This window comes from Festucalex cinctus, chromosome 2 (genome assembly GCF_051991245.1).
Source record: "Festucalex cinctus isolate MCC-2025b chromosome 2, RoL_Fcin_1.0, whole genome shotgun sequence".
Taxonomy (NCBI): domain Eukaryota; kingdom Metazoa; phylum Chordata; class Actinopteri; order Syngnathiformes; family Syngnathidae; genus Festucalex; species Festucalex cinctus.
In genome coordinates, this window is record NC_135412.1 from 26,472,816 (window position 1) to 26,499,438 (window position 26,623).

A 26,623-nucleotide genomic window follows, 5' to 3' on the forward strand; every position below is an offset into this window, starting at 1 on the left:
TCCAAGTGTTTCTTTTGAAGGTTAACCATGTGAAGTTTGGAGTTGGCTACTCATTGGCTGTGGCCAAGCCAAGTATTTTGATAAGTACGATGAATTTATGGTGGAAAGAAAATCAAAAAACTCCACTTTGTGAGAAACACAAATCTAAGTCTGAACTGGCAGTGGTGGGATTTGAACCCACGCCTCCTGAGAGACTGGAGCCTTAATCCAGCGCCTTTGACCGCTCAGCCACACTACCCTGTGCAGAAATATCAGGAAGGGACATTTGTTGGCAATTTAAGAAATGTTGCGGTCTGAGGTGCAGACTTGGCGGTCAAAAAGGAGTCTTCCACACCAATTTCTAGGTTTGTGATGTCATGCATCGCTTTGTGCACAACGAGATACAGCCTGCTCGGATCCATGGTGTCACAGGCGACCTAGTTCTTCTTCAGCAACAAGAGTACAGGACAAACGCTTATCCTCGAGCAGCAGAGTGGCGCAGCGGAAGCGTGCTGGGCCCATAACCCAGAAGTCGATGGATCGAAACCATCCTCTGCTATCTGCAACTGTTTGTATATTAGCAAAACCCCGAGTCTGGTATGTTGTTGAACTTCTTCCAAGTGTTTCTTTTGAAGGTTAACCATGTGAAGTTTGGAGTTGGCTACTCATTGGCTGTGGCCAAGCCAAGTATTTTGATAAGTACGATGAATTTATGGTGGAAAGAAAATCAAAAACCTCCACTTTGTTAGAAACACAAATCCAAGTCTGAACTGGCAGTGGTGGGATTTGAACCCACGCCTCCTGAGAGACTGGAGCCTTAATACAGCGCCTTTGACCGCTCGGCCACACTACCCTGTGAAGAAATATCAGGAAGGGACATTTGTTGGCAATTTAAGAATTGTTGCGGTCTGAGGTGCAGACTTGGCGGTCAAACAGGAGTCTTCCACACCAATTTCTAGGTTTGTGATGTCATGCATCGCTTTGTGCACAACGAGATACAGCCTGCTCGGATCCATGGTGTCACAGGCGACCTAGTTCTTCTTCAGCGACAAGCGTACAGGTCAAATGCTTGTCCTCGAGCAGCAGAGTGGCGCAGCGGAAGCGGGCTGGGCCCATAACCCAGAGGTCGATGGATCGAAACCATCCTCTGCTATCTGCAACTGTTTGTATATTAGCAAAACCCCGAGTCTGGTATGTTGTTGAACTTCTTCCAAGTGTTTCTTTTGAAGGTTAACCATGTGAAGTTTGGAGTTGGCTACTCATTGGCTGTGGCCAAGCCAAGTATTTTGATAAGTACGATGAATTTATGGTGGAAAGAAAATCAAAAAACTCCACTTTGTGAGAAACACAAATCTAAGTCTGAACTGGCAGTGGTGGGATTTGAACCCACGCCTCCTGAGAGACTGGAGCCTTAAACCAGCGCCTTTGACCGCTCGGCCACACTACCCTGTGCAGAAATATCAGGAAGGGACATTTGTTGGCAATTTAAGAAATGTTGCGGTCTGAGGTGCAGACTTGGCGGTCAAAAAGGAGTCTTCCACACCAATTTCTAGGTTTGTGATGTCATGCATCGCTTTGTGCACAACGAGATACAGCCTGCTCGGATCCATGGTGTCACAGGCGACCTAGTTCTTCTTCAGCAACAAGAGTACAGGACAAACGCTTATCCTCGAGCAGCAGAGTGGCGCAGCGGAAGCGTGCTGGGCCCATAACCCAGAAGTCGATGGATCGAAACCATCCTCTGCTATCTGAAACTGTTTGTATATTAGCAAAACCCCGAGTCTGGTATGTTGTTGAACTTCTTCCAAGTGTTTCTTTTGAAGGTTAACCATGTGAAGTTTGGAGTTGGCTACTCATTGGCTGTGGCCAAGCCAAGTATTTTGATAAGTACGATGAATTTATGGTGGAAAGAAAATCAAAAACCTCCACTTTGTTAGAAACACAAATCCAAGTCTGAACTGGCAGTGGTGGGATTTGAACCCACACCTCCTGAGAGACTGGAGCCTTAATACAGCGCCTTTGACCGCTCGGCCACACTACCCTGTGAAGAAATATCAGGAAGGGACATTTGTTGGCAATTTAAGAAATGTTGCGGTCTGAGGTGCAGACTTGGCGGTCAAACAGGAGTCTTCCACACCAATTTCTAGGTTTGTGATGTCATGCATCGCTTTGTGCACAACGTGATACAGCCTGCTCGGATCCATGGTGTCACAGGCGACCTAGTTCTTCTTCAGCGACAAGAGTACAGGACAAATGTTTGTCCTCGAGCAGCAGAGTGGCGCAGCGGAAGCGTGCTGGGCCCATAACCCAGAGGTCGATGGATCGAAACCATCCTCTGCTATCTGCAACTCTTTGTATATTAGCAAAACCCCGAGTCTGGTATGTTGTTGAACTTCTTCCAAGTGTTTCTTTTGAAGGTTAACCATGTGAAGTTCGGAGTTGGCTACTCATTGGCTGTGGCCAAGCCAAGTATTTTGATAAGTACGATGAATTTATGGTGGAAAGAAAATCAAAAACTTCCAATTTGTGAGAAACCCAAATCTAAATGTGAACTGGTGGGATGTGAACCCACGCCTCCTGAGAGACTGGAGCTTTAATCCAGCTCCTTTGACTGCTCGGCCACACTACCTGCTGACCGCTGTTTAGACGTATGAGTTTGTTGGCGTATTTAAGTAGTTTTGTCAGGATGTGTTTCCACAAAAAATATCCAGTTGAGAAGTGTCCAACCGAGCATTGTGCAAAAGGTGATGAATCCCGCTCGGATCAGAGGTAAATTATCTTCAAGAGAACCAGAAATGTCCAGTGGTAATCGGGTTTGGACTAAATACGTATTTACCTCACTAACTAGAAATTATCTCATTAGTCATCCACGGGTATTTTAGGACACTAACTCCATTGACAAGGAACTGGCAGTGGTGGGATTCGAACCCACGCCTCCTGAGAGACTGGAGCCTTAATCCAGCGCCTTTGACCGCTCGGCCACACTACCCTGTGCAGAAATATCAGGAAGGGACATTTGTTGGCAATTTAAGAAATGTTGCGGTCTGAGGTGCAGACTTGGCGGTCAAAAAGGAGTCTTCCACACCAATTTCTAGGTTTGTGATGTCATGCATCGCTTTGTGCACAACGAGATACAGCCTGCTCGGATCCATGGTGTCACAGGCGACCTAGTTCTTCTTCAGCAACAAGAGTACAGGACAAACGCTTATCCTCGAGCAGCAGAGTGGCGCAGCGGAAGCGTGCTGGGCCCATAACCCAGAAGTCGATGGCTCGAAACCATCCTCTGCTATCTGCAACTGTTTGTATATTAGCAAAACCCCGAGTCTGGTATGTTGTTGAACTTCTTCCAAGTGTTTCTTTTGAAGGTTAACCATGTGAAGTTTGGAGTTGGCTACTCATTGGCTGTGGCCAAGCCAAGTATTTTGATAAGTACGATGAATTTATGGTGGAAAGAAAATCAAAAACCTCCACTTTGTTAGAAACACAAATCCAAGTCTGAACTGGCAGTGGTGGGATTTGAACCCACGCCTCCTGAGAGACTGGAGCCTTAATACAGCGCCTTTGACCGCTCGGCCACACTACCCTGTGAAGAAATATCAGGAAGGGACATTTGTTGGCAATTTAAGAAATGTTGCGGTCTGAGGTGCAGACTTGGCGGTCAAACAGGAGTCTTCCACACCAATTTCTAGGTTTGTGATGTCATGCATCGCTTTGTGCACAACGTGATACAGCCTGCTCGGATCCATGGTGTCACAGGCGACCTAGTTCTTCTTCAGCGACAAGAGTACAGGACAAATGTTTGTCCTCGAGCAGCAGAGTGGCGCAGCGGAAGCGTGCTGGGCCCATAACCCAGAGGTCGATGGATCGAAACCATCCTCTGCTATCTGCAACTCTTTGTATATTAGCAAAACCCCGAGTCTGGTATGTTGTTGAACTTCTTCCAAGTGTTTCTTTTGAAGGTTAACCATGTGAAGTTCGGAGTTGGCTACTCATTGGCTGTGGCCAAGCCAAGTATTTTGATAAGTACGATGAATTTATGGTGGAAAGAAAATCAAAAACTTCCAATTTGTGAGAAACACAAATCTAAATGTGAACTGGTGGGATGTGAACCCACGCCTCCTGAGAGACTGGAGCTTTAATCCAGCGCCTTTGACTGCTCGGCCACACTACCTGCTGACCGCTGTTTAGACGTATGAGTTTGTTGGCGTATTTAAGTAGTTTTGTCAGGATGTGTTTCCACAAAAAATATCCAGTTGAGAAGTGTCCAACCGAGCATTGTGCAAAAGGTGATGAATCCCGCTCGGATCAGAGGTAAATTATCTTCAAGAGAACCAGAAATGTCCAGTGGTAATCGGGTTTGGACTAAATACGTATTTACCTCACTAACTGGAAATTATCTCATTAGTCATCCACGGGTATTTTAGGACACTAACTCCATTGACAAGGAACTGGCAGTGGTGGGATTCGAACCCACGCCTCCTGAGAGACTGGAGCCTTAATCCAGCGCCTTTGACCGCTCGGCCACACTACCCTGTGAAGAAATATCAGGAAGGGACATTTGTTGGCAATTTAAGAAATGTTGCGGTTTGAGGTGCAGACTTGGCGGTCAAACAGGAGGCTTCCACACCAATTTCTAGGTTTGTGATGTCATGCATCGCTTTGTGCACAACGTGATACAGCCTGCTCGGATCCATGGGGTCACAGGCGACCTAGTTCTTCTTCAGCGACAAGAGTACAGGTCAAATGCTTGTCCTTGAGCAGCAGAGTGGCGCAGCGGAAGCGTGCTGGGCCCATAACCCAGAGGTCAATGGATCGAAACCAGCCTCTGCTATCTGTAACTGTTTGTATATTAGCAAAACCCCATTCTGGTATGTTGTTGAACTTCTTCCTAGTGTTTCTTTTGAAGGTTAACCATGTGAAGTTTGGAGTTGGCTACTCATTGGCTGTGGCCAAGCCAAGTATTTTGATAAGTACGATGAATTTATGGTGGAAAGAAAATCAAAAACCTCCACTTTGTTAGAAACACAAATCCAAGTCTGAACTGGCAGTGGTGGGATTTGAAGCCACGCCTCCTGAGAGACTGGAGCCTTAATCCCGCGCCTTTGACCGCTCGGCCACACTACCCTGTGAAGAAATATCAGGAAGGGACATTTGTTGGCAATTTAAGAAATGTTGCGGTCTGAGGTGCAGACTTGGCGGTCAAACAGGAGTCTTCCACACCAATTTCTAGGTTTGTGATGTCATGCATCGCTTTGTGCACAACGTGATACAGCCTGCTTGGATCCATGGTGTCACAGTCGACCTAGTTCTTCTTCAGCGACAAGAGTACAGGACAAATGTTTGTCCTCGAGCAGCAGAGTGGCGCAGCGGAAGCGTGCTGGGCCCATAACCCAGAGGTCGATGGATCGAAACCATCCTCTGCTATCTGCAACTCTTTGTATATTAGCAAAACCCTGATTCTGGTATGTTGTTGAACTTCTTCCAAGTGTTTCTTTTGAAGGTTAACCATGTGAAGTTCGGAGTTGGCTACTCATTGGCCGTGGCCAAGCCAAGTATTTTGATAAGTCCGATGAATTTATGCTGGAAAGAAAATCAAAAACTTCCATTTTGTGAGAAACCCAAATCTAAATGTGAACTGGTGGGATGTGAACCCACGCCTCCTGAGAGACTGGAGCCTTAATCCAGCGCCTTTGACCGCTCGGCCGCACTACCTGCTGACCGCTGTTTAGACGTATGAATTTGTTGGCGTATTTAAGTAGTTTTGTCAGGATATGTTTCCACAAAAATATCCAGTTGAGAAGTGTCCAACCAAGCCTTGTGCAAAAGGTGATGAATCCCGCTCGGATCAAAGGTAAATTATCTTCAAGAGAACCAGAAATGTCCAGTGGTAATCTGGTTTGGACTAAATGCTTATTTGCCTCACTGACTGGAAATTATCTCATGAGTCATCCACGGGTATTTTAGGACACGAACTCCATTGACAAGGAACTGGCAGTGGTGGGATTCGAACCCACGCCTCCTGAGAGACTAGAGCCTTAATCCAGCGCCTTTGACCTCTCACCCACACTACCTGCTGACCGTTGTTTAGAAGTACGGGTTTGTTGGAATATTTAAGTAGTTTTGTCGGATATGTTTCCACAAAAATATCCAGTTGAGAAGTGTCCAACCGAGCCTTGTGCAAAAGGTGATGAATCCCGCTCGGATCAGAGGTAAATTATCTTGAAGAGAACCAGAAATGACCAGTGGTAATCAGGTTTGGACTAAATTCTTATTCGCCTCACTGACTGAAAATTATCTCATAAGTCATCCACGGGTATTTTAGGACACTAACTTCATTGACATCAAACTGGCAGTGGTGGGATTCGAACCCACGCCTCCTGAGAGACTGGAGCCTAAATCCAGCGCCTTCGACCACTCGGCCACACTACCCTGTGACAAAAAGTCAGGAAGGGACAGTTGTTGGCAATTTAAGAAATGTTGCGGTTTGAGGTGCAGACTTGGCGGTCAAACAGTAGCCTTCCACACCAATTTCTAGGTTTGTGATGTCCTGCATCGCTTTGTGCACGTGATACAGCCTGCTCGGATCCATGGTGTCACAGGCGACCTAGTTCTTCTTCAGCGACAAGAGTACAGGACAAATGCTTATCTTCGAGCAGCAGAGTGGCGCAGCGGAAGCGTGCTGGGCCCATAACCCAGAGGTCGATGGATCGAAACCATCCTCTGCTATCTGCAACTGTTTGCATATTAGCACAACCCCGTGTGTGGTATGTTGTTGAACTTCTTCCTAGTTTTCTTTTGAAGGTTAACCATGTGAAGTTTGGAGTTGGCTTCTCATTGGCTGTGGCCAAGCAAAGTATTTTGATAAGTACGATGAATTTATGGTGGAAAGAAAATCAAAAACCTCCACTTTGTGAGAAACACAAATATAAGTCTGAACTGGCAGTGGTGGGATTTGAACCCACGCCTCCTGAGAGACTGGAGCCTTAATCCAGCACCTTTGACCGCTCAGCCGCACTACCTGCTGACCGCTGTTTAGACGTATGAATTTGTTGGCGTATTTAAGTAGTTTTGTCAGGATATGTTTCCACAAAAATATCCAGTTGAGAAGTGTCCAACCGAGCCTTGTGCAAAAGTTGATGAATCCCGCTCGGATCAGAGGTAAATTATCTTCAAGAGAACCAGAAATGTCCAGTGGTAATCTGGTTTGGACTAAATGCTTATTTGCCTCACTGACTGGAAATTATCTCATGAGTCATCCACGGGTATTTTGGGACACGAACTCCATTGACAAGGAACTGGCAGTAGTGGGATTCAAACCCACGCCTCCTGAGAGACTAGAGCCTTAATCCAGCACCTTTGACCGCTCAGCCACACTGCCTGCTGACCGTTGTTTAGAAGTACGGGTTTGTTGGAATATTTAAGTAGTTTTGTCGGATATGTTTCCACAAAAATGTCCAGTTGAGAAGTGTCCAACCGAGCCTTGTGCAAAAGGTGATGAATCCCGCTCGGATCAGAGGTAAATTATCTTGAAGAGAACCAGAAATGACCAGTGGTAATCAGGTTTGGACTAAATTCTTATTCGCCTCACTGACTGGAAATTATCTCATAAGTCATCCACGGGTATTTTAGGACACAAACTTCATTGACATCAAACTGGCAGTGGTGGGATTCGAACCCACGCCTCCTGAGAGACTGGAGCCTAAATCCAGCGCCTTCGACCACTCGGCCACACTACCCTGTGACAAAATGTCAGGAAGGGACAGTTGTTGGCAATTTAAGAAATGTTGCGGTTTGAGGTGCAGACTTGGCGGTCAAACAGTAGCCTTCCACACCAATTTCTAGGTTTGTGATGTCCTGCATCGCTTTGTGCACGTGATACAGCCTGCTCGGATCCATGGTGTCACAGGCGACCTAGTTCTTCTTCAGCGACAAGAGTACAGGACAAATGCTTATCCTCGAGCAGCAGAGTGGCGCAGCGGAAGCGTGCTGGGCCCATAACCCAGAGGTCGATGGATCGAAACCATCCTCTGCTATCTGCAACTGTTTGCATATTAGCACAACCCCGTGTGTGGTATGTTGTTGAACTTCTTCCTAGTGTTTCTTTTGAAGGTTAACCATGTGAAGTTTGGAGTTGGCTTCTCATTGGCTGTGGCCAAGCATTGTATTTTGATAAGTACGATGAATCTATGGTGGAAAGAAAATCAAAAACCTCCACTTTGTGAGAAACACAAATATAAGTCTGAACTGGCAGTGGTGGGATTTGAACCCACACCTCCTGAGAGACTGGAGCCTTAATCCAGCGCCTTTGACCGCTCCGCCACACTACCTGCTGACTGCTGTTTAGACGTATGAATTTGTTGGCGTATTTAAGTAGTTTTGTCAGGATATGTTTCCACAAAAATATCCAGTTGAGAAGTGTCCAACCGAGCCTTGTGCAAAAGGTGATGAATCCCGCTCGGATCAAAGGTAAATTATCTTCAAGAGAACCAGAAATGTCCAGTGGTAATCTGGTTTGGACTAAATGCTTATTTGCCTCACTGACTGGAAATTATCTCATGAGTCATCCACGGGTATTTTAGGACACAAACTCCATTGACAAGGAACTGGCAGTGGTGGGATTCGAACCCACGCCTCCTGAGAGACTAGAGCCTTAATCCAGCACCTTTGACCGCTCAGCCACACTACCTGCTGACCGTTTTTTAGAAGTACGGGTTTGTTGGAATATTTAAGTAGTTTTGTCGGATATGTTTCCACAAAAATATCCAGTTGAGAAGTGTCCAACCGAGCCTTGTGCAAAAGGTGATGAATCCCGCTCGGATCAGAGGTAAATTATCTTGAAGAGAACCAGAAATGACCAGTGGTAATCAGGTTTGGACTAAATTCTTATTCGCCTCACTGACTGGAAATTATCTCATGAGTCATCCACGGGTATTTTAGGATACGAACTCCATTGACAAGGAACTGGCAGTGGTGGGATTCGAACCCACGCCTCCTGAGAGACTGGAGCCTTAATCCAGCACCTTTGACCGCTCGGCCACACTACCCTGTGAAGAAATATCAGGAAGGGACATTTGTTGGCAATTTAAGAAATGTTGCGGTCTGAGGTGCAGACTTGGCGGTCAAACAGGAGTCTTCCACACCAATTTCTAGGTTTGTGATGTCATGCATCGCTTTGTGCACGAGATACAGCCTGCTCGGATCCATGGTGTCACAGGCGACCTAGTTCTTCTTCAGCGACAAGAGTACAGGTCAAATGCTTGTCCTCGAGCAGCAGAGTGGCGCAGCGGAAGCGTGCTGGGCCCATAACCCAGAGGTCGATGGATCGAAACCATCCTCTGCTATCTGCAACTGTTTGTATATTAGCAAAACCCCGAGTCTGGTATGTTGTTGAACTTCTTCCAAGTGTTTCTTTTGAAGGTTAACCATGTGAAGTTTGGAGTTGGCTACTCATTGGCTGTGGCCAAGCCAAGTATTTTGATAAGTACGATGAATTTATGGTGGAAAGAAAATCAAAAACTTCCAATTTGTGAGAAACCCAAATCTAAATGTGAACTGGTGGGATGTGAACCCACGCCTCCTGAGAGACTGGAGCTTTAATCCAGCGCCTTTGACTGCTCGGCCACACTACCTGCTGACCGCTGTTTAGACGTATGAGTTTGTTGGCATATTTAAGTAGTTTTGTCAGGATATGTTTCCACAAAAAATATCCAGTTGAGAAGTGTCCAACCGAGCCTTGTCCAAAAGGTGATGAAGCCCGCTCGGATCAGAGGTAAATTATCTTCAAGAGAACCAGAAATGTCCAGTGGTAATCTGGTTTGGACTAAATACGTATTTACCTCACTAACTGGAAATTATCTCATAAGTCATCCACGGGTATTTTAGGACACTAACTCCATTGACAAGGAACTGGCAGTGGTGGGATTCGAACCCACGCCTCCTGAGAGACTGGAGCCTTAATCCAGCGCCTTTGACCGCTCGGCCACACTACCCTGTGAAGAAATATCAGGAAGGGACATTTGTTGGCAATTTAAGAAATGTTGCGGTTTGAGGTGCAGACTTGGCGGTCAAACAGGAGTCTTCCACACCAATTTCTAGGTTTGTGATGTCATGCATCGCTTTGTGCACAACGTGATAAAGCCTGCTCGGATCCATGGTGTCACAGGCGACCTAGTTCTTCTTCAGCGACAAGAGTACAGGTCAAATGCTTGTCCTCGAGCAGCAGAGTGGCGCAGCGGAAGCGTGCTGGGCCCATAACCCAGAGGTCGATGGATCGAAACCATCCTCTGCTATCTGCAACTGTTTGTATAGTAGCAAAACCCCGAGTCTGGTATGTTGTTGAACTTCTTCCATGTGTTTCTTTTGAAGGTTAACCATGTGAAGTTTGGAGTTGGCTACTCATTGGCTGTGGCCAAGCCAAGTATTTTGATAAGTACGATGAATTTATGGTGGAAAGAAAATCAAAAAACTCCACTTTGTTAGAAACACAAATCCAAGTCTGAACTGGCAGTGGTGGGATTTGAACCCACGCCTCCTGAGAGACTGGAGCCTTAATACAGCGCCTTTGACCGCTCGGCCACACTACCCTGTGAAGAAATATCAGGAAGGGACATTTGTTGGCAATTTAAGAATTGTTGCGGTCTGAGGTGCAGACTTGGCGGTCAAACAGGAGTCTTCCACACCAATTTCTAGGTTTGTGATGTCATGCATCGCTTTGTGCACAACGAGATACAGCCTGCTCGGATCCATGGTGTCACAGGCGACCTAGTTCTTCTTCAGCGACAAGAGTACAGGTCAAATGCTTGTCCTCGAGCAGCAGAGTGGCGCAGCGGAAGCGGGCTGGGCCCATAACCCAGAGGTCGATGGATCGAAACCATCCTCTGCTATCTGCAACTGTTTGTATATTAGCAAAACCCCGAGTCTGGTATGTTGTTGAACTTCTTCCAAGTGTTTCTTTTGAAGGTTAACCATGTGAAGTTTGGAGTTGGCTACTCATTGGCTGTGGCCAAGCCAAGTATTTTGATAAGTACGATGAATTTATGGTGGAAAGAAAATCAAAAAACTCCACTTTGTGAGAAACACAAATCTAAGTCTGAACTGGCAGTGGTGGGATTTGAACCCACGCCTCCTGAGAGACTGGAGCCTTAATCCAGCGCCTTTGACCGCTCAGCCACACTACCCTGTGCAGAAATATCAGGAAGGGACATTTGTTGGCAATTTAAGAAATGTTGCGGTCTGAGGTGCAGACTTGGCGGTCAAAAAGGAGTCTTCCACACCAATTTCTAGGTTTGTGATGTCATGCATCGCTTTGTGCACAACGAGATACAGCCTGCTCGGATCCATGGTGTCACAGGCGACCTAGTTCTTCTTCAGCAACAAGAGTACAGGACAAACGCTTATCCTCGAGCAGCAGAGTGGCGCAGCGGAAGCGTGCTGGGCCCATAACCCAGAAGTCGATGGATCGAAACCATCCTCTGCTATCTGCAACTGTTTGTATATTAGCAAAACCCCGAGTCTGGTATGTTGTTGAACTTCTTCCAAGTGTTTCTTTTGAAGGTTAACCATGTGAAGTTTGGAGTTGGCTACTCATTGGCTGTGGCCAAGCCAAGTATTTTGATAAGTACGATGAATTTATGGTGGAAAGAAAATCAAAAACCTCCACTTTGTTAGAAACACAAATCCAAGTCTGAACTGGCAGTGGTGGGATTTGAACCCACGCCTCCTGAGAGACTGGAGCCTTAATACAGCGCCTTTGACCGCTCGGCCACACTACCCTGTGAAGAAATATCAGGAAGGGACATTTGTTGGCAATTTAAGAATTGTTGCGGTCTGAGGTGCAGACTTGGCGGTCAAACAGGAGTCTTCCACACCAATTTCTAGGTTTGTGATGTCATGCATCGCTTTGTGCACAACGAGATACAGCCTGCTCGGATCCATGGTGTCACAGGCGACCTAGTTCTTCTTCAGCGACAAGAGTACAGGTCAAATGCTTGTCCTCGAGCAGCAGAGTGGCGCAGCGGAAGCGGGCTGGGCCCATAACCCAGAGGTCGATGGATCGAAACCATCCTCTGCTATCTGCAACTGTTTGTATATTAGCAAAACCCCGAGTCTGGTATGTTGTTGAACTTCTTCCAAGTGTTTCTTTTGAAGGTTAACCATGTGAAGTTTGGAGTTGGCTACTCATTGGCTGTGGCCAAGCCAAGTATTTTGATAAGTACGATGAATTTATGGTGGAAAGAAAATCAAAAAACTCCACTTTGTGAGAAACACAAATCTAAGTCTGAACTGGCAGTGGTGGGATTTGAACCCACGCCTCCTGAGAGACTGGAGCCTTAAACCAGCGCCTTTGACCGCTCGGCCACACTACCCTGTGCAGAAATATCAGGAAGGGACATTTGTTGGCAATTTAAGAAATGTTGCGGTCTGAGGTGCAGACTTGGCGGTCAAAAAGGAGTCTTCCACACCAATTTCTAGGTTTGTGATGTCATGCATCGCTTTGTGCACAACGAGATACAGCCTGCTCGGATCCATGGTGTCACAGGCGACCTAGTTCTTCTTCAGCAACAAGAGTACAGGACAAACGCTTATCCTCGAGCAGCAGAGTGGCGCAGCGGAAGCGTGCTGGGCCCATAACCCAGAAGTCGATGGATCGAAACCATCCTCTGCTATCTGAAACTGTTTGTATATTAGCAAAACCCCGAGTCTGGTATGTTGTTGAACTTCTTCCAAGTGTTTCTTTTGAAGGTTAACCATGTGAAGTTTGGAGTTGGCTACTCATTGGCTGTGGCCAAGCCAAGCATTTTGATAAGTACGATGAATTTATGGTGGAAAGAAAATCAAAAACCTCCACTTTGTTAGAAACACAAATCCAAGTCTGAACTGGCAGTGGTGGGATTTGAACCCACGCCTCCTGAGAGACTGGAGCCTTAATACAGCGCCTTTGACCGCTCGGCCACACTACCCTGTGAAGAAATATCAGGAAGGGACATTTGTTGGCAATTTAAGAAATGTTGCGGTCTGAGGTGCAGACTTGGCGGTCAAACAGGAGTCTTCCACACCAATTTCTAGGTTTGTGATGTCATGCATCGCTTTGTGCACAACGTGATACAGCCTGCTCGGATCCATGGTGTCACAGGCGACCTAGTTCTTCTTCAGCGACAAGAGTACAGGACAAATGTTTGTCCTCGAGCAGCAGAGTGGCGCAGCGGAAGCGTGCTGGGCCCATAACCCAGAGGTCGATGGATCGAAACCATCCTCTGCTATCTGCAACTCTTTGTATATTAGCAAAACCCCGAGTCTGGTATGTTGTTGAACTTCTTCCAAGTGTTTCTTTTGAAGGTTAACCATGTGAAGTTCGGAGTTGGCTACTCATTGGCTGTGGCCAAGCCAAGTATTTTGATAAGTACGATGAATTTATGGTGGAAAGAAAATCAAAAACTTCCAATTTGTGAGAAACCCAAATCTAAATGTGAACTGGTGGGATGTGAACCCACGCCTCCTGAGAGACTGGAGCTTTAATCCAGCGCCTTTGACTGCTCGGCCACACTACCTGCTGACCGCTGTTTAGACGTATGAGTTTGTTGGCGTATTTAAGTAGTTTTGTCAGGATGTGTTTCCACAAAAAATATCCAGTTGAGAAGTGTCCAACCGAGCATTGTGCAAAAGGTGATGAATCCCGCTCGGATCAGAGGTAAATTATCTTCAAGAGAACCAGAAATGTCCAGTGGTAATCGGGTTTGGACTAAATACGTATTTACCTCACTAACTAGAAATTATCTCATTAGTCATCCACGGGTATTTTAGGACACTAACTCCATTGACAAGGAACTGGCAGTGGTGGGATTCGAACCCACGCCTCCTGAGAGACTGGAGCCTTAATCCAGCGCCTTTGACCGCTCGGCCACACTACCCTGTGCAGAAATATCAGGAAGGGACATTTGTTGGCAATTTAAGAAATGTTGCGGTCTGAGGTGCAGACTTGGCGGTCAAAAAGGAGTCTTCCACACCAATTTCTAGGTTTGTGATGTCATGCATCGCTTTGTGCACAACGAGATACAGCCTGCTCGGATCCATGGTGTCACAGGCGACCTAGTTCTTCTTCAGCAACAAGAGTACAGGACAAACGCTTATCCTCGAGCAGCAGAGTGGCGCAGCGGAAGCGTGCTGGGCCCATAACCCAGAAGTCGATGGCTCGAAACCATCCTCTGCTATCTGCAACTGTTTGTATATTAGCAAAACCCCGAGTCTGGTATGTTGTTGAACTTCTTCCAAGTGTTTCTTTTGAAGGTTAACCATGTGAAGTTTGGAGTTGGCTACTCATTGGCTGTGGCCAAGCCAAGTATTTTGATAAGTACGATGAATTTATGGTGGAAAGAAAATCAAAAACCTCCACTTTGTTAGAAACACAAATCCAAGTCTGAACTGGCAGTGGTGGGATTTGAACCCACGCCTCCTGAGAGACTGGAGCCTTAATACAGCGCCTTTGACCGCTCGGCCACACTACCCTGTGAAGAAATATCAGGAAGGGACATTTGTTGGCAATTTAAGAAATGTTGCGGTCTGAGGTGCAGACTTGGCGGTCAAACAGGAGTCTTCCACACCAATTTCTAGGTTTGTGATGTCATGCATCGCTTTGTGCACAACGTGATACAGCCTGCTCGGATCCATGGTGTCACAGGCGACCTAGTTCTTCTTCAGCGACAAGAGTACAGGACAAATGTTTGTCCTCGAGCAGCAGAGTGGCGCAGCGGAAGCGTGCTGGGCCCATAACCCAGAGGTCGATGGATCGAAACCATCCTCTGCTATCTGCAACTCTTTGTATATTAGCAAAACCCCGAGTCTGGTATGTTGTTGAACTTCTTCCAAGTGTTTCTTTTGAAGGTTAACCATGTGAAGTTCGGAGTTGGCTACTCATTGGCTGTGGCCAAGCCAAGTATTTTGATAAGTACGATGAATTTATGGTGGAAAGAAAATCAAAAACTTCCAATTTGTGAGAAACACAAATCTAAATGTGAACTGGTGGGATGTGAACCCACGCCTCCTGAGAGACTGGAGCTTTAATCCAGCGCCTTTGACTGCTCGGCCACACTACCTGCTGACCGCTGTTTAGACGTATGAGTTTGTTGGCGTATTTAAGTAGTTTTGTCAGGATGTGTTTCCACAAAAAATATCCAGTTGAGAAGTGTCCAACCGAGCATTGTGCAAAAGGTGATGAATCCCGCTCGGATCAGAGGTAAATTATCTTCAAGAGAACCAGAAATGTCCAGTGGTAATCGGGTTTGGACTAAATACGTATTTACCTCACTAACTGGAAATTATCTCATTAGTCATCCACGGGTATTTTAGGACACTAACTCCATTGACAAGGAACTGGCAGTGGTGGGATTCGAACCCACGCCTCCTGAGAGACTGGAGCCTTAATCCCGCGCCTTTGACCGCTCGGCCACACTACCCTGTGAAGAAATATCAGGAAGGGACATTTGTTGGCAATTTAAGAAATGTTGCGGTCTGAGGTGCAGACTTGGCGGTCAAACAGGAGTCTTCCACACCAATTTCTAGGTTTGTGATGTCATGCATCGCTTTGTGCACAACGTGATACAGCCTGCTTGGATCCATGGTGTCACAGTCGACCTAGTTCTTCTTCAGCGACAAGAGTACAGGACAAATGTTTGTCCTCGAGCAGCAGAGTGGCGCAGCGGAAGCGTGCTGGGCCCATAACCCAGAGGTCGATGGATCGAAACCATCCTCTGCTATCTGCAACTCTTTGTATATTAGCAAAACCCTGATTCTGGTATGTTGTTGAACTTCTTCCAAGTGTTTCTTTTGAAGGTTAACCATGTGAAGTTCGGAGTTGGCTACTCATTGGCCGTGGCCAAGCCAAGTATTTTGATAAGTACGATGAATTTATGCTGGAAAGAAAATCAAAAACTTCCATTTTGTGAGAAACCCAAATCTAAATGTGAACTGGTGGGATGTGAACCCACGCCTCCTGAGAGACTGGAGCCTTAATCCAGCGCCTTTGACCGCTCGGCCGCACTACCTGCTGACCGCTGTTTAGACGTATGAATTTGTTGGCGTATTTAAGTAGTTTTGTCAGGATATGTTTCCACAAAAATATCCAGTTGAGAAGTGTCCAACCAAGCCTTGTGCAAAAGGTGATGAATCCCGCTCGGATCAAAGGTAAATTATCTTCAAGAGAACCAGAAATGTCCAGTGGTAATCTGGTTTGGACTAAATGCTTATTTGCCTCACTGACTGGAAATTATCTCATGAGTCATCCACGGGTATTTTAGGACACGAACTCCATTGACAAGGAACTGGCAGTGGTGGGATTCGAACCCACGCCTCCTGAGAGACTAGAGCCTTAATCCAGCGCCTTTGACCTCTCACCCACACTACCTGCTGACCGTTGTTTAGAAGTACGGGTTTGTTGGAATATTTAAGTAGTTTTGTCGGATATGTTTCCACAAAAATATCCAGTTGAGAAGTGTCCAACCGAGCCTTGTGCAAAAGGTGATGAATCCCGCTCGGATCAGAGGTAAATTATCTTGAAGAGAACCAGAAATGACCAGTGGTAATCAGGTTTGGACTAAATTCTTATTCGCCTCACTGACTGAAAATTATCTCATAAGTCATCCACGGGTATTTTAGGACACTAACTTCATTGACATCAAACTGGCAGTGGTGGGATTCGAACCCACGCCTCCTGAGAGACTGGAGCCTAAATCCAGCGCCTTCGACCACTCGGCCACACTACCCTGTGACAAAAAGTCAGGAAGGGACAGTTGTTGGCAATTTAAGAAATGTTGCGGTTTGAGGTGCAGACTTGGCGGTCAAACAGTAGCCTTCCACACCAATTTCTAGGTTTGTGATGTCCTGCATCGCTTTGTGCACGTGATACAGCCTGCTCGGATCCATGGTGTCACAGGCGACCTAGTTCTTCTTCAGCGACAAGAGTACAGGACAAATGCTTATCTTCGAGCAGCAGAGTGGCGCAGCGGAAGCGTGCTGGGCCCATAACCCAGAGGTCGATGGATCGAAACCATCCTCTGCTATCTGCAACTGTTTGCATATTAGCACAACCCCGTGTGTGGTATGTTGTTGAACTTCTTCCTAGTTTTCTTTTGAAGGTTAACCATGTGAAGTTTGGAGTTGGCTTCTCATTGGCTGTGGCCAAGCAAAGTATTTTGATAAGTACGATGAATTTATGGTGGAAAGAAAATCAAAAACCTCCACTTTGTGAGAAACACAAATATAAGTCTGAACTGGCAGTGGTGGGATTTGAACCCACGCCTCCTGAGAGACTGGAGCCTTAATCCAGCACCTTTGACCGCTCAGCCGCACTACCTGCTGACCGCTGTTTAGACGTATGAATTTGTTGGCGTATTTAAGTAGTTTTGTCAGGATATGTTTCCACAAAAATATCCAGTTGAGAAGTGTCCAACCGAGCCTTGTGCAAAAGTTGATGAATCCCGCTCGGATCAGAGGTAAATTATCTTCAAGAGAACCAGAAATGTCCAGTGGTAATCTGGTTTGGACTAAATGCTTATTTGCCTCACTGACTGGAAATTATCTCATGAGTCATCCACGGGTATTTTGGGACACGAACTCCATTGACAAGGAACTGGCAGTAGTGGGATTCAAACCCACGCCTCCTGAGAGACTAGAGCCTTAATCCAGCACCTTTGACCGCTCAGCCACACTGCCTGCTGACCGTTGTTTAGAAGTACGGGTTTGTTGGAATATTTAAGTAGTTTTGTCGGATATGTTTCCACAAAAATGTCCAGTTGAGAAGTGTCCAACCGAGCCTTGTGCAAAAGGTGATGAATCCCGCTCGGATCAGAGGTAAATTATCTTGAAGAGAACCAGAAATGACCAGTGGTAATCAGGTTTGGACTAAATTCTTATTCGCCTCACTGACTGGAAATTATCTCATAAGTCATCCACGGGTATTTTAGGACACAAACTTCATTGACATCAAACTGGCAGTGGTGGGATTCGAACCCACGCCTCCTGAGAGACTGGAGCCTAAATCCAGCGCCTTCGACCACTCGGCCACACTACCCTGTGACAAAATGTCAGGAAGGGACAGTTGTTGGCAATTTAAGAAATGTTGCGGTTTGAGGTGCAGACTTGGCGGTCAAACAGTAGCCTTCCACACCAATTTCTAGGTTTGTGATGTCCTGCATCGCTTTGTGCACGTGATACAGCCTGCTCGGATCCATGGTGTCACAGGCGACCTAGTTCTTCTTCAGCGACAAGAGTACAGGACAAATGCTTATCCTCGAGCAGCAGAGTGGCGCAGCGGAAGCGTGCTGGGCCCATAACCCAGAGGTCGATTGATCGAAACCATCCTCTGCTATCTGCAACTGTTTGCATATTAGCACAACCCCGTGTGTGGTATGTTGTTGAACTTCTTCCTAGTGTTTCTTTTGAAGGTTAACCATGTGAAGTTTGGAGTTGGCTTCTCATTGGCTGTGGCCAAGCATTGTATTTTGATAAGTACGATGAATCTATGGTGGAAAGAAAATCAAAAACCTCCACTTTGTGAGAAACACAAATATAAGTCTGAACTGGCAGTGGTGGGATTTGAACCCACACCTCCTGAGAGACTGGAGCCTTAATCCAGCGCCTTTGACCGCTCCGCCGCACTACCTGCTGACTGCTGTTTAGACGTATGAATTTGTTGGCGTATTTAAGTAGTTTTGTCAGGATATGTTTCCACAAAAATATCCAGTTGAGAAGTGTCCAACCGAGCCTTGTGCAAAAGGTGATGAATCCCGCTCGGATCAAAGGTAAATTATCTTCAAGAGAACCAGAAATGTCCAGTGGTAATCTGGTTTGGACTAAATGCTTATTTGCCTCACTGACTGGAAATTATCTCATGAGTCATCCACGGGTATTTTAGGACACAAACTCCATTGACAAGGAACTGGCAGTGGTGGGATTCGAACCCACGCCTCCTGAGAGACTAGAGCCTTAATCCAGCACCTTTGACCGCTCAGCCACACTACCTGCTGACCGTTTTTTAGAAGTACGGGTTTGTTGGAATATTTAAGTAGTTTTGTCGGATATGTTTCCACAAAAATATCCAGTTGAGAAGTGTCCAACCGAGCCTTGTGCAAAAGGTGATGAATCCCGCTCGGATCAGAGGTAAATTATCTTGAAGAGAACCAGAAATGACCAGTGGTAATCAGGTTTGGACTAAATTCTTATTCGCCTCACTGACTGGAAATTATCTCATGAGTCATCCACGGGTATTTTAGGATACGAACTCCATTGACAAGGAACTGGCAGTGGTGGGATTCGAACCCACGCCTCCTGAGAGACTGGAGCCTTAATCCAGCACCTTTGACCGCTCGGCCACACTACCCTGTGAAGAAATATCAGGAAGGGACATTTGTTGGCAATTTAAGAAATGTTGCGGTCTGAGGTGCAGACTTGGCGGTCAAACAGGAGTCTTCCACACCAATTTCTAGGTTTGTGATGTCATGCATCGCTTTGTGCACGAGATACAGCCTGCTCGGATCCATGGTGTCACAGGCGACCTAGTTCTTCTTCAGCGACAAGAGTACAGGTCAAATGCTTGTCCTCGAGCAGCAGAGTGGCGCAGCGGAAGCGTGCTGGGCCCATAACCCAGAGGTCGATGGATCGAAACCATCCTCTGCTATCTGCAACTGTTTGTATATTAGCAAAACCCCGAGTCTGGTATGTTGTTGAACTTCTTCCAAGTGTTTCTTTTGAAGGTTAACCATGTGAAGTTTGGAGTTGGCTACTCATTGGCTGTGGCCAAGCCAAGTATTTTGATAAGTACGATGAATTTATGGTGGAAAGAAAATCAAAAACCTCCACTTTGTTAGAAACACAAATCCAAGTCTGAACTGGCAGTGGTGGGATTTGAACCCACGCCTCCTGAGAGACTGGAGCCTTAATACAGCGCCTTTGACCGCTCGGCCACACTACCCTGTGAAGAAATATCAGGAAGGGACATTTGTTGGCAATTTAAGAAATGTTGCGGTCTGAGGTGCAGACTTGGCGGTCAAACAGGAGTCTTCCACACCAATTTCTAGGTTTGTGATGTCATGCATCGCTTTGTGCACAACGTGATACAGCCTGCTCGGATCCATGGTGTCACAGGCGACCTAGTTCTTCTTCAGCGACAAGAGTACAGGACAAATGTTTGTCCTCGAGCAGCAGAGTGGCGCAGCGGAAGCGTGCTGGGCCCATAACCCAGAGGTCGATGGATCGAAACCATCCTCTGCTATCTGCAACTCTTTGTATATTAGCAAAACCCCGAGTCTGGTATGTTGTTGAACTCCTTCCAAGTGTTTCTTTTGAAGGTTACCATGTGAAGTTCGGAGTTGGCTACTCATTGGCTGTGGCCAAGCCAAGTATTTTGATAAGTACGATGAATTTATGGTGGAAAGAAAATCAAAAACTTCCAATTTGTGAGAAACCCAAATCTAAATGTGAACTGGTGGGATGTGAACCCACGCCTCCTGAGAGACTGGAGCTTTAATCCAGCGCCTTTGACTGCTCGGCCACACTACCTGCTGACCGCTGTTTAGACGTATGAGTTTGTTGGCGTATTTAAGTAGTTTTGTCAGGATGTGTTTCCACAAAAAATATCCAGTTGAGAAGTGTCCAACCGAGCATTGTGCAAAAGGTGATGAATCCCGCTCGGATCAGAGGTAAATTATCTTCAAGAGAACCAGAAATGTCCAGTGGTAATCGGGTTTGGACTAAATACGTATTTACCTCACTAACTGGAAATTATCTCATTAGTCATCCACGGGTATTTTAGGACACTAACTCCATTGACAAGGAACTGGCAGTGGTGGGATTCGAACCCACGCCTCCTGAGAGACTGGAGCCTTAATCCAGCGCCTTTGACCGCTCGGCCACACTACCCTGTGAAGAAATATCAGGAAGGGACATTTGTTGGCAATTTAAGAAATGTTGCGGTTTGAGGTGCAGACTTGGCGGTCAAACAGGAGGCTTCCACACCAATTTCTAGGTTTGTGATGTCATGCATCGCTTTGTGCACAACGTGATACAGCCTGCTCGGATCCATGGGGTCACAGGCGACCTAGTTCTTCTTCAGCGACAAGAGTACAGGTCAAATGCTTGTCCTTGAGCAGCAGAGTGGCGCAGCGGAAGCGTGCTGGGCCCATAACCCAGAGGTCAATGGATCGAAACCAGCCTCTGCTATCTGTAACTGTTTGTATATTAGCAAAACCCCGATTCTGGTATGTTGTTGAACTTCTTCCAAGTGTTTCTTTTGAAGGTTAACCATGTGAAGTTCGGAGTTGGCTACTCATTGGCTGTGGCCAAGCCAAGTATTTTGATAAGTACGATGAATTTATGGTGGAAAGAAAATCAAAAACTTCCATTTTGTGAGAAACCCAAATCTAAATGTGAACTGGTGGGATGTGAACCCACGCCTCCTGAGAGACTGGAGCCTTAATCCAGCGCCTTTGACCGCTCGGCCGCACTCCCTGCTGACCGCTGTTTAGACGTATGAATTTGTTGGCGTATTTAAGTAGTTTTGTCAGGATATGTTTCCACAAAAATATCCAGTTGAGAAGTGTCCAACCGAGCCTTGTGCAAAAGGTGATGAATCCCGCTCGGATCAGAGGTAAATTATCTTCAAGAGAACCAGAAATGTCCAGTGGTAATCTGGTTTGGACTAAATGCTTATTTGCCTCACCGACTGGAAATTATCTCATGAGTCATCCACGGTTATTTTAGGACACTAACTCCATTGACAAGGAACTGGCAGTGGTGGGATTCGAACCCACGCCTCCTGAGAGACTGGAGCCTTAATCCAGCGCCTTTGACCGCTCGGCCACACTACCCTGTGAAGAATTATCAGGAAGGGACATTTGTTGGCAATTTAAGAAATGTTGCGGTTTGAGGTGCAGACTTGGGGGTCAAACAGGAGTCTTCCACACCAATTTCTAGGTTTGTGATGTCATGCATCGCTTTGTGCACAACGTGATACAGCCTGCTCGGATCCATGGTGTCACAGGCGACCTAGTTCTTCTTCAGCGACAAGAGTACAGGTCAAATGCTTGTCCTTGAGCAGCAGAGTGGCGCAGCGGAAGCGTGCTGGGCCCATAACCCAGAGGTCGATGGATCGAAACCATCCTCTGCTATCTGTAACTGTTTGCATATTAGCACAACCCCGTGTGTGGTATGTTGTTGAACTTCTTCCTAGTGTTTCTTTTGAAGGTTAACCATGTGAAGTTTGGAGTTGGCTACTCATTGGCTGTGGCCAAGCCAAGTATTTTGATAAGTACGATGAATTTATGGTGGAAAGAAAATCAAAAACCTCCACTTTGTTAGAAACACAAATCCAAGTCTGAACTGGCAGTGGTGGGATTTGAAGCCACGCCTCCTGAGAGACTGGAGCCTTAATCCCGCGCCTTTGACCGCTCGGCCACACTACCCTGTGAAGAAATATCAGGAAGGGACATTTGTTGGCAATTTAAGAAATGTTGCGGTCTGAGGTGCAGACTTGGCGGTCAAACAGGAGTCTTCCACACCAATTTCTAGGTTTGTGATGTCATGCATCGCTTTGTGCACAACGTGATACAGCCTGCTTGGATCCATGGTGTCACAGGCGACCTAGTTCTTCTTCAGCGACAAGAGTACAGGACAAATGTTTGTCCTCGAGCAGCAGAGTGGCGCAGCGGAAGCGTGCTGGGCCCATAACCCAGAGGTCGATGGATCTAAACCATCCTCTGCTATCTGCAACTCTTTGTATATTAGCAAAACCCTGATTCTGGTATGTTGTTGAACTTCTTCCAAGTGTTTCTTTTGAAGGTTAACCATGTGAAGTTCGGAGTTGGCTACTCATTGGCCGTGGCCAAGCCAAGTATTTTGATAAGTACGATGAATTTATGCTGGAAAGAAAATCAAAAACTTCCATTTTGTGAGAAACCCAAATCTAAATGTGAACTGGTGGGATGTGAACCCACGCCTCCTGAGAGACTGGAGCCTTAATCCAGCGCCTTTGACCGCTCGGCCGCACTACCTGCTGACCGCTGTTTAGACGTATGAATTTGTTGGCGTATTTAAGTAGTTTTGTCAGGATATGTTTCCACAAAAATATCCAGTTGAGAAGTGTCCAACCAAGCCTTGTGCAAAAGGTGATGAATCCCGCTCGGATCAAAGGTAAATTATCTTCAAGAGAACCAGAAATGTCCAGTGGTAATCTGGTTTGGACTAAATGCTTATTTTCCTCACTGACTGGAAATTATCTCATGAGTCATCCACGGGTATTTTAGGACACGAACTCCATTGACAAGGAACTGGCAGTGGTGGGATTCGAACCCACGCCTCCTGAGAGACTAGAGCCTTAATCCAGCGCCTTTGACCTCTCAGCCACACTACCTGCTGCCTGTCGTTTAGAAGTACGGGTTTGTTGGAATATTTAAGTAGTTTTGTCGGATATGTTTCCACAAAAATATCCAGTTGAGAAGTGTCCAACCGAGCCTTGTGCAAAAGGTGATGAATCCCGCTCGGATCAGAGGTAAATTATCTTGAAGAGAACCAGAAATGACCAGTGGTAATCAGGTTTGGACTAAATTCTTATTCGCCTCACTGACTGGAAATTATCTCATAAGTCATCCACGGGTATTTTAGGACACTAACTTCATTGACATCAAACTGGCAGTGGTGGGATTCGAACCCACGCCTCCTGAGAGACTGGAGCCTAAATCCAGCGCCTTCGACCACTCGGCCACACTACCCTGTGACAAAATGTCAGGAAGGGACAGTTGTTGGCAATTTAAGAAATGTTGCGGTTTGAGGTGCAGACTTGGCGGTCAAACAGTAGCCTTCCACACCAATTTCTAGGTTTGTGATGTCCTGCATCGCTTTGTGCACGTGATACAGCCTGCTCGGATCCATGGTGTCACAGGCGACCTAGTTCTTCTTCAGCGACAAGAGTACAGGACAAATGCTTATCTTCGAGCAGCAGAGTGGCGCAGCGGAAGCGTGCTGGGCCCATAACCCAGAGGTCGATGGATCGAAACCATCCTCTGCTATCTGCAACTGTTTGCATATTAGCACAACCCCGTGTGTGGTATGTTGTTGAACTTCTTCCTAGTTTTCTTTTGAAGGTTAACCATGTGAAGTTTGGAGTTGGCTTCTCATTGGCTGTGGCCAAGCAAAGTATTTTGATAAGTACGATGAATTTATGGTGGAAAGAAAATCAAAAACCTCCACTTTGTGAGAAACACAAATATAAGTCTGAACTGGCAGTGGTGGGATTTGAACCCACGCCTCCTGAGAGACTGGAGCCTTAATCCAGCACCTTTGACCGCTCAGCCGCACTACCTGCTGACCGCTGTTTAGACGTATGAATTTGTTGGCGTATTTAAGTAGTTTTGTCAGGATATGTTTCCACAAAAATATCCAGTTGAGAAGTGTCCAACCGAGCCTTGTGCAAAAGGTGATGAATCCCGCTCGGATCAAAGGTAAATTATCTTCAAGAGAACCAGAAATGTCCAGTGGTAATCTGGTTTGGACTAAATGCTTATTTGCCTCACTGACTGGAAATTATCTCATGAGTCATCCACGGGTATTTTAGGACACGAACTCCATTGACAAGGAACTGGCAGTGGTGGGATTCGAACCCACGCCTCCTGAGAGACTAGAGCCTTAATCCAGCGCCTTTGACCTCTCAGCCACACTACCTGCTGACCGTTGTTTAGAAGTACGGGTTTGTTGGAATATTTAAGTAGTTTTGTCGGATATGTTTCCACAAAAATATCCAGTTGAGAAGTGTCCAACCGAGCCTTGTGCAAAAGGTGATGAATCCCGCTCGGATCAGAGGTAAATTATCTTGAAGAGAACCAGAAATGACCAGTGGTAATCAGGTTTGGACTAAATTCTTATTCGCCTCACTGACTGGAAATTATCTCATAAGTCATCCACGGGTATTTTAGGACACTAACTTCATTGACATCAAACTGGCAGTGGTGGGATTCGAACCCACGCCTCCTGAGAGACTGGAGCCTAAATCCAGCGCCTTCGACCACTCGGCCACACTACCCTGTGACAAAATGTCAGGAAGGGACAGTTGTTGGCAATTTAAGAAATGTTGCGGTTTGAGGTGCAGACTTGGCGGTCAAACAGTAGCCTTCCACACCAATTTCTAGGTTTGTGATGTCCTGCATCGCTTTGTGCACGTGATACAGCCTGCTCGGATCCATGGTGTCACAGGCGACCTAGTTCTTCTTCAGCGACAAGAGTACAGGACAAATGCTTATCTTCGAGCAGCAGAGTGGAGCAGCGGAAGCGTGCTGGGCTCATAACCCAGAGGTCGATGGATCGAAACCATCCTCTGCTATCTGCAACTGTTTGCATATTAGCACAACCCCGTGTGTGGTATGTTGTTGAACTTCTTCCTAGTTTTCTTTTGAAGGTTAACCATGTGAAGTTTGGAGTTGGCTTCTCATTGGCTGTGACCAAGCAAAGTATTTTGATAAGTACGATGAATTTATGGTGGAAAGAAAATCAAAAACCTCCACTTTGTGAGAAACACAAATATAAGCCTGAACTGGCAGTGGTGGGATTTGAACCCACGCCTCCTGAGAGACTGGAGCCTTAATCCAGCACCTTTGACCGCTCAGCCGCACTACCTGCTGACCGCTGTTTAGACGTATGAATTTGTTGGCGTATTTAAGTAGTTTTGTCAGGATATGTTTCCACAAAAATATCCAGTTGAGAAGTGTCCAACCGAGCCTTGTGCAAAAGTTGATGAATCCCGCTCGGATCAGAGGTAAATTATCTTCAAGAGAACCAGAAATGTCCAGTGGTAATCTGGTTTGGACTAAATGCTTATTTGCCTCACTGACTGGAAATTATCTCATGAGTCATCCACGGGTATTTTAGGACACGAACTCCATTGACAAGGAACTGGCAGTAGTGGGATTCAAACCCACGCCTCCTGAGAGACTAGAGCCTTAATCCAGCGCCTTTGACCGCTCAGCCACACTGCCTGCTGACCGTTTTTTAGAAGTACGGGTTTGTTGGAATATTTAAGTAGTTTTGTCGGATATGTTTCCACAAAAATATCCAGTTGAGAAGTGTCCAACCGAGCCTTGTGCAAAAGGTGATGAATCCCGCTCGGATCAGAGGTAAATTATCTTGAAGAGAACCAGAAATGACCAGTGGTAATCAGGTTTGGACTAAATTCTTATTCTCCTCACTGACTGGAAATTATCTCATGAGTCATCCACGGGTATTTTAGGATACGAACTCCATTGACAAGGAACTGGCAGTGGTGGGATTCGAACCCACGCCTCCTGAGAGACTGGAGCCTTAATCCAGCACCTTTGACCGCTCGGCCACACTACCCTGTGAAGAAATATCAGGAAGGGACATTTGTTGGCAATTTAAGAAATGTTGCGGTCTGAGGTGCAGACTTGGCGGTCAAACAGGAGTCTCCCACACCAATTTCTAGGTTTGTGATGTCATGCATCGCTTTGTGCACGAGATACAGCCTGCTCGGATCCATGGTGTCACAGGCGACCTAGTTCTTCTTCAGCGACAAGAGTACAGGTCAAATGCTTGTCCTCGAGCAGCAGAGTGGCGCAGCGGAAGCGTGCTGGGCCCATAACCCAGAGGTCGATGG

General features: G+C 46.4%; 40 non-coding genes across 40 annotated transcripts; all 40 read right to left on the reverse strand.

Annotated features, from left to right (window-relative positions):
- Nucleotides 1-156: 156 nt before the first annotated feature.
- On the reverse strand, nucleotides 157-238 carry trnal-aag (transfer RNA leucine (anticodon AAG)). The gene has a single exon. It is a non-coding gene; the product is annotated as a tRNA-Leu (tRNA).
- A 512-nt stretch (nucleotides 239-750) lies between these two features.
- Nucleotides 751-832, reverse strand: trnal-aag (transfer RNA leucine (anticodon AAG)). The gene has a single exon. It is a non-coding gene; the product is annotated as a tRNA-Leu (tRNA).
- Nucleotides 833-1,344: 512 nt separating this feature from the next.
- Nucleotides 1,345-1,426, reverse strand: trnal-aag (transfer RNA leucine (anticodon AAG)). Its single transcript has one exon. It is a non-coding gene; the product is annotated as a tRNA-Leu (tRNA).
- Nucleotides 1,427-1,938: 512 nt separating this feature from the next.
- trnal-aag (transfer RNA leucine (anticodon AAG)) lies at nucleotides 1,939-2,020 on the reverse strand. Its single transcript has one exon. It is a non-coding gene; the product is annotated as a tRNA-Leu (tRNA).
- An 866-nt stretch (nucleotides 2,021-2,886) lies between these two features.
- On the reverse strand, nucleotides 2,887-2,968 carry trnal-aag (transfer RNA leucine (anticodon AAG)). Its single transcript has one exon. It is a non-coding gene; the product is annotated as a tRNA-Leu (tRNA).
- Nucleotides 2,969-3,480: 512 nt separating this feature from the next.
- Nucleotides 3,481-3,562, reverse strand: trnal-aag (transfer RNA leucine (anticodon AAG)). Its single transcript has one exon. It is a non-coding gene; the product is annotated as a tRNA-Leu (tRNA).
- Nucleotides 3,563-4,428: 866 nt separating this feature from the next.
- On the reverse strand, nucleotides 4,429-4,510 carry trnal-aag (transfer RNA leucine (anticodon AAG)). The gene has a single exon. It is a non-coding gene; the product is annotated as a tRNA-Leu (tRNA).
- Nucleotides 4,511-6,326: 1,816 nt separating this feature from the next.
- On the reverse strand, nucleotides 6,327-6,408 carry trnal-uag (transfer RNA leucine (anticodon UAG)). The gene has a single exon. It is a non-coding gene; the product is annotated as a tRNA-Leu (tRNA).
- A 508-nt stretch (nucleotides 6,409-6,916) lies between these two features.
- On the reverse strand, nucleotides 6,917-6,998 carry trnal-aag (transfer RNA leucine (anticodon AAG)). The gene has a single exon. It is a non-coding gene; the product is annotated as a tRNA-Leu (tRNA).
- A 277-nt stretch (nucleotides 6,999-7,275) lies between these two features.
- Nucleotides 7,276-7,357, reverse strand: trnal-aag (transfer RNA leucine (anticodon AAG)). Its single transcript has one exon. It is a non-coding gene; the product is annotated as a tRNA-Leu (tRNA).
- A 276-nt stretch (nucleotides 7,358-7,633) lies between these two features.
- Nucleotides 7,634-7,715, reverse strand: trnal-uag (transfer RNA leucine (anticodon UAG)). The gene has a single exon. It is a non-coding gene; the product is annotated as a tRNA-Leu (tRNA).
- A 509-nt stretch (nucleotides 7,716-8,224) lies between these two features.
- Nucleotides 8,225-8,306, reverse strand: trnal-aag (transfer RNA leucine (anticodon AAG)). The gene has a single exon. It is a non-coding gene; the product is annotated as a tRNA-Leu (tRNA).
- A 277-nt stretch (nucleotides 8,307-8,583) lies between these two features.
- On the reverse strand, nucleotides 8,584-8,665 carry trnal-aag (transfer RNA leucine (anticodon AAG)). The gene has a single exon. It is a non-coding gene; the product is annotated as a tRNA-Leu (tRNA).
- A 276-nt stretch (nucleotides 8,666-8,941) lies between these two features.
- Nucleotides 8,942-9,023, reverse strand: trnal-aag (transfer RNA leucine (anticodon AAG)). The gene has a single exon. It is a non-coding gene; the product is annotated as a tRNA-Leu (tRNA).
- An 863-nt stretch (nucleotides 9,024-9,886) lies between these two features.
- On the reverse strand, nucleotides 9,887-9,968 carry trnal-aag (transfer RNA leucine (anticodon AAG)). The gene has a single exon. It is a non-coding gene; the product is annotated as a tRNA-Leu (tRNA).
- Nucleotides 9,969-10,480: 512 nt separating this feature from the next.
- Nucleotides 10,481-10,562, reverse strand: trnal-aag (transfer RNA leucine (anticodon AAG)). Its single transcript has one exon. It is a non-coding gene; the product is annotated as a tRNA-Leu (tRNA).
- Nucleotides 10,563-11,074: 512 nt separating this feature from the next.
- Nucleotides 11,075-11,156, reverse strand: trnal-aag (transfer RNA leucine (anticodon AAG)). Its single transcript has one exon. It is a non-coding gene; the product is annotated as a tRNA-Leu (tRNA).
- Nucleotides 11,157-11,668: 512 nt separating this feature from the next.
- Nucleotides 11,669-11,750, reverse strand: trnal-aag (transfer RNA leucine (anticodon AAG)). Its single transcript has one exon. It is a non-coding gene; the product is annotated as a tRNA-Leu (tRNA).
- A 512-nt stretch (nucleotides 11,751-12,262) lies between these two features.
- trnal-aag (transfer RNA leucine (anticodon AAG)) lies at nucleotides 12,263-12,344 on the reverse strand. The gene has a single exon. It is a non-coding gene; the product is annotated as a tRNA-Leu (tRNA).
- Nucleotides 12,345-12,856: 512 nt separating this feature from the next.
- trnal-aag (transfer RNA leucine (anticodon AAG)) lies at nucleotides 12,857-12,938 on the reverse strand. The gene has a single exon. It is a non-coding gene; the product is annotated as a tRNA-Leu (tRNA).
- An 866-nt stretch (nucleotides 12,939-13,804) lies between these two features.
- Nucleotides 13,805-13,886, reverse strand: trnal-aag (transfer RNA leucine (anticodon AAG)). The gene has a single exon. It is a non-coding gene; the product is annotated as a tRNA-Leu (tRNA).
- Nucleotides 13,887-14,398: 512 nt separating this feature from the next.
- Nucleotides 14,399-14,480, reverse strand: trnal-aag (transfer RNA leucine (anticodon AAG)). The gene has a single exon. It is a non-coding gene; the product is annotated as a tRNA-Leu (tRNA).
- Nucleotides 14,481-15,346: 866 nt separating this feature from the next.
- Nucleotides 15,347-15,428, reverse strand: trnal-aag (transfer RNA leucine (anticodon AAG)). Its single transcript has one exon. It is a non-coding gene; the product is annotated as a tRNA-Leu (tRNA).
- A 1,223-nt stretch (nucleotides 15,429-16,651) lies between these two features.
- trnal-uag (transfer RNA leucine (anticodon UAG)) lies at nucleotides 16,652-16,733 on the reverse strand. Its single transcript has one exon. It is a non-coding gene; the product is annotated as a tRNA-Leu (tRNA).
- A 508-nt stretch (nucleotides 16,734-17,241) lies between these two features.
- Nucleotides 17,242-17,323, reverse strand: trnal-aag (transfer RNA leucine (anticodon AAG)). The gene has a single exon. It is a non-coding gene; the product is annotated as a tRNA-Leu (tRNA).
- Nucleotides 17,324-17,600: 277 nt separating this feature from the next.
- Nucleotides 17,601-17,682, reverse strand: trnal-aag (transfer RNA leucine (anticodon AAG)). Its single transcript has one exon. It is a non-coding gene; the product is annotated as a tRNA-Leu (tRNA).
- Nucleotides 17,683-17,958: 276 nt separating this feature from the next.
- Nucleotides 17,959-18,040, reverse strand: trnal-uag (transfer RNA leucine (anticodon UAG)). The gene has a single exon. It is a non-coding gene; the product is annotated as a tRNA-Leu (tRNA).
- Nucleotides 18,041-18,908: 868 nt separating this feature from the next.
- Nucleotides 18,909-18,990, reverse strand: trnal-aag (transfer RNA leucine (anticodon AAG)). The gene has a single exon. It is a non-coding gene; the product is annotated as a tRNA-Leu (tRNA).
- Nucleotides 18,991-19,266: 276 nt separating this feature from the next.
- On the reverse strand, nucleotides 19,267-19,348 carry trnal-aag (transfer RNA leucine (anticodon AAG)). Its single transcript has one exon. It is a non-coding gene; the product is annotated as a tRNA-Leu (tRNA).
- A 509-nt stretch (nucleotides 19,349-19,857) lies between these two features.
- trnal-aag (transfer RNA leucine (anticodon AAG)) lies at nucleotides 19,858-19,939 on the reverse strand. The gene has a single exon. It is a non-coding gene; the product is annotated as a tRNA-Leu (tRNA).
- An 865-nt stretch (nucleotides 19,940-20,804) lies between these two features.
- Nucleotides 20,805-20,886, reverse strand: trnal-aag (transfer RNA leucine (anticodon AAG)). The gene has a single exon. It is a non-coding gene; the product is annotated as a tRNA-Leu (tRNA).
- Nucleotides 20,887-21,751: 865 nt separating this feature from the next.
- trnal-aag (transfer RNA leucine (anticodon AAG)) lies at nucleotides 21,752-21,833 on the reverse strand. The gene has a single exon. It is a non-coding gene; the product is annotated as a tRNA-Leu (tRNA).
- Nucleotides 21,834-23,292: 1,459 nt separating this feature from the next.
- trnal-aag (transfer RNA leucine (anticodon AAG)) lies at nucleotides 23,293-23,374 on the reverse strand. Its single transcript has one exon. It is a non-coding gene; the product is annotated as a tRNA-Leu (tRNA).
- A 276-nt stretch (nucleotides 23,375-23,650) lies between these two features.
- Nucleotides 23,651-23,732, reverse strand: trnal-uag (transfer RNA leucine (anticodon UAG)). Its single transcript has one exon. It is a non-coding gene; the product is annotated as a tRNA-Leu (tRNA).
- Nucleotides 23,733-24,240: 508 nt separating this feature from the next.
- trnal-aag (transfer RNA leucine (anticodon AAG)) lies at nucleotides 24,241-24,322 on the reverse strand. Its single transcript has one exon. It is a non-coding gene; the product is annotated as a tRNA-Leu (tRNA).
- Nucleotides 24,323-24,599: 277 nt separating this feature from the next.
- On the reverse strand, nucleotides 24,600-24,681 carry trnal-aag (transfer RNA leucine (anticodon AAG)). The gene has a single exon. It is a non-coding gene; the product is annotated as a tRNA-Leu (tRNA).
- Nucleotides 24,682-24,957: 276 nt separating this feature from the next.
- trnal-uag (transfer RNA leucine (anticodon UAG)) lies at nucleotides 24,958-25,039 on the reverse strand. The gene has a single exon. It is a non-coding gene; the product is annotated as a tRNA-Leu (tRNA).
- A 508-nt stretch (nucleotides 25,040-25,547) lies between these two features.
- Nucleotides 25,548-25,629, reverse strand: trnal-aag (transfer RNA leucine (anticodon AAG)). The gene has a single exon. It is a non-coding gene; the product is annotated as a tRNA-Leu (tRNA).
- A 277-nt stretch (nucleotides 25,630-25,906) lies between these two features.
- On the reverse strand, nucleotides 25,907-25,988 carry trnal-aag (transfer RNA leucine (anticodon AAG)). The gene has a single exon. It is a non-coding gene; the product is annotated as a tRNA-Leu (tRNA).
- Nucleotides 25,989-26,264: 276 nt separating this feature from the next.
- On the reverse strand, nucleotides 26,265-26,346 carry trnal-aag (transfer RNA leucine (anticodon AAG)). The gene has a single exon. It is a non-coding gene; the product is annotated as a tRNA-Leu (tRNA).
- Nucleotides 26,347-26,623: the final 277 nt, after the last annotated feature.